We start from the raw sequence: 3680 nt of genomic DNA, 5'->3' as shown, positions 1-3680 counted from the left end.
TGATTTTAATTATTTTCCTTGCCCCTGCAATCTAGTTGTGTGGATCTGTAGTTGGCTATGGTTGACTGTATTTGAGAAGTTATTCAGACCCACTTTGGGTCATTACAGAATAGCCATTACTATTTTAGAAAGATTCAAGTTTTGCTACAGATATTTAAAGAACAAATCACCATCTCCCCAGGAATATTATCCTCAGCAGAACTATGAATACTTGACATTTTTCCTATGTTGAGGGCTAGGTGTATGGAAAGATGGAAAAGTTTATTTACAATAACATTTCTGCATAGCAGTCATTCCCATATGAAAAAGGAGCATTAGAATCCCGTGGGAGTCAAAATACTCATATGCCTTGATTTGAAAATCTGAGCTTCTGGAAGTTGTTTCTTCCTTTCCAGCACTGGAAGGTCCAAGTTAGATGGCTTGAAGGCTATTGGGTTCTCTACAATTCTGGTAGACTGCACCAGTATGAGCTCCATTTGTGAAGGCTTCTGTGTTTCTTTGTAGGACTAGACATTGAAACCTGAGTAAGCTTTCTGAAGGGTTCTTGGTCCAAAAAAGGCTCCATTGTTCAGATGAGGAATTATATCTATTTCTATTTCCAGAGTCCATGCTGTTGACATCTAGGTCAGATAAACATCCATGAAGTAAAAAAAAAAATCCAGGTTAAAAAAAAATCATGAGTAAACAGGCCTCTGGACTTTTGCTTGGGAGAAGAATAGGGTGTTGTAGTTTCAGTGGACTAGGCTGAAGCAGTCAATCTACCTTCTTTTGTCATCTCTCTATTTTGCAACTTTAATTTATGAGCTGCCTAAACCAAGTGGTAGAATTTGACTCCTGTGGCCTCTATGGGGAGTGTAGCCTCAATTCTCAGCCATGCCCACTATTAAAAGCACTCGATGCTTCCTTGTGTCTGTTGTGTAATTAGAGCATTCATGATGGTGTATAGACTTGGCATTCACCACTGGGACTTTGTTCCTTTGATCACTGGAAGTTGAGGGGGTTAGTAGGAAAGGACAAACTAGTTTCCACTTCCTCAAACTTGGAAAGCTATTGGTATTTTTGATCTAGGATGACTAAGTTTTTCCACAGGACCTTACAGAACATGTCAGATGAAGGCAGAATCATTGGTGTAGGGCCCTCCAGGGAATCATTATAACTGAATGCCTGACAGTGCATTCTAATTGGCAGGGACATCTTGCCTAAGAGCCAACCTGCACTAGGCTTAATAGCAAGTATATCTGGCTCTCTGGATGCCATGAAAGTCAGTGATTTGGGTGTTTTCTACACAGAAAGACAGAGCTCTTATTTCCATCTGCATCTCAATAGGGAAGGGGATTGACAATCTGAAGCCTGAGACTCCACCAGATTCGTATTTCCATATTTCTCCCATTAGATTGTGAGCTCCTTTAGGACAGGGACTGCCTGTTTTTTTCTCATTGTGGGTCCCCAGAGCTTAGCACATTGTCTAACACATAGTGGGTGCTTAAAAATGTTAATTGGCTGAATGAATGAATCAACAACTATTTCTTAAATGACTGCTATGTGGAAGGTACTATAATAGGTGCTCGACATATAAGTCTGAAAAGTAAAGCAATTCTTGCTTACCAAGATGTGGCATTTCTTGTCTTCTCCCTTGGCTATCCTTCAAAAACCTGCCTATGAGCCCTAGGGACTGATACGTGTTCCCAATAATAAGAGGCAAGGCTTTTGGACAATATATGACAAGTCAGCCTATCTATGTCCTGACTCTTTTTTTGTGTTGTTCAACAGTTCTGTTCATCTCAGTATAATGTACTTCCTGGTGCCTCAATCTGGCATGCAGAACCTTCTAGTTTGCTTACCTCACTTCAGAAGGGACTGTTTGCTATAAGGAAAAGTCTATGACTTCAAAGGTGGAGAGCAAACTGAAAAAATAACTGCCTAATATAACACCTGTTTTAACAAATGGAAATACGAATCTGAACCAGTGTCTCGACTAAGAAAACAAATCTCATCACTAGAAAATTAAGCTGGATTATAATTCACATATAACATCAAAATTTAGTCATTTCAACTATTTGTTTATTTGGAAAAGCAAAAGAATCAGTAAAACATTTTCAAAAGGGTGTGAGGAGACTACATGATGTCAACCTGTTTGAACTTTAAGTTCTTAACTGGATTTCATTCTACTTCCGTGAAGTGAGGTCTGATGGGGGCCTAAAGCCTTGTTAGTCCTGTCCATGGTGGAGCCTTAAGGTGAAGCCTCAATGTGAAGCTAACAAGTACTTCAGCTGGTCTCAGGAGTATGGATTGCTGATCTATGGGAGAGAATTGAGAAGCAGTATTCAAATTAACAGAACAAATTGGCACCAAATTTCAGGGTGAAAGGGAAGAGCTACATCACCTTTGCTTAGGCAAAAGAGGCCAAGAGTAAAGGGAAAGCTTGAGTTTAGTATAGTATAGTATTATATGTGTGTGTGTGTACATATCTATGCATGTATATACACATGTACATGCATCTATGTACCTATACATACATGTACCTATACATATATGTACATGTATGCTTTCATACCCCAGCACATGAGGTCAGCTTTGGTTCTAGTTTCCCTGGGAACTAGTTTTGATCTTCAGTTGAACCAGCTCTATTATGAGGTTCAACCTGATCTGGACTTCATTTATGCTGATTCAAAGTGGAAGGGGGCAGAATATTTACTATGTCACCATTATTTATCATTCAAGCAACAGGAAATCTCCTGGGTTTTCTGGACACTACTTAGGGGTTTCTTATTTTTCTTTGGCCCTTCTTAAAAAAAGCTCTATGGAATACATCAGTGGAAGCCAAGATACCATAGCACTGAAATTTAACACCACTCAATAATCTTGTTAAATTAAATTAGTTTAGCAGGGGTCAGTGCAGCTGTGGCCTTGGTGTGAAATCCTTTGCTCCCTCTCTAATATTTGAAGATGTAAATGTCATCTCCTGAATAGAATGTAAGCACATTAAAGGCAGGGACTTTATTTTTGCTTTTTTGTCCTCCACACAGGAAAATAACTGGCAAATACTAGGTATACAATAAAATATCTTTGATCTACATATTAATATTTTTCCTATAGTCAACAACTGAATAAAGGAGTTTGCATATCCTTAGTACATAACATAAATCAATGGCTCCGTAAAAGTATCCTACATATTTTTTTAAGTGAAAGAATTTGATTATGCCCACACTTTTATTATTTTACATTTAAATAAGAAGCCCCAATTCTGCAGACCTGCTCCCAAGGCCACCATCTAAAAATAATAAGGGGAAAATGTACTACTATCTTGTTAATGAGTGTGTCAAAATATAGCCCTGTAACGTGTCACTGGTCTATCAGTGGAGGACAGCAAGAGAAAGAGTCAACTCATTTTCGTACTAGCCTAAAGCAGAGTTAGACACGAAATCACTTGACTAAGAACACTGAGAGCCAGGAAAGTTTAAAATGCAGATGGAGTTCAATGAACCTGGTATTAGTTTCTTTTTCCTATTTAATAATATTCCTATTATTTATTTCCTGAATGAATCTTCAACACTGCAAGTCATTTCAAAGAACTTAGGGTCCACTCTAAATTTGTCCCCCAACTACCTCTCCTCTACCACCTACTGGTTTTACAACAAAATTATCTCTGCCCTAAACAAAAAATACACTACACTATTGAA

The 3680-nt window shown here is 38.3% G+C and overlaps 1 pseudogene; it reads right to left on the bottom strand.

Moving 5' to 3' along the window:
* Positions 1–314: 314 nt before the first annotated feature.
* Positions 315–1257, bottom strand: LOC110213226 (putative monooxygenase p33MONOX; annotated as a pseudogene).
* Positions 1258–3680: the final 2423 nt, after the last annotated feature.

This window comes from Phascolarctos cinereus, unplaced genomic scaffold (assembly GCF_003287225.1).
Source record: "Phascolarctos cinereus isolate Bilbo 61053 unplaced genomic scaffold, phaCin_HiC Scaffold_9;HRSCAF=440, whole genome shotgun sequence".
Classification (NCBI taxonomy): domain Eukaryota; kingdom Metazoa; phylum Chordata; class Mammalia; order Diprotodontia; family Phascolarctidae; genus Phascolarctos; species Phascolarctos cinereus.
The sequence above is the reverse complement of the archived record's forward strand: the minus strand, read 5'-3'. Positions and strand labels throughout refer to the sequence as shown.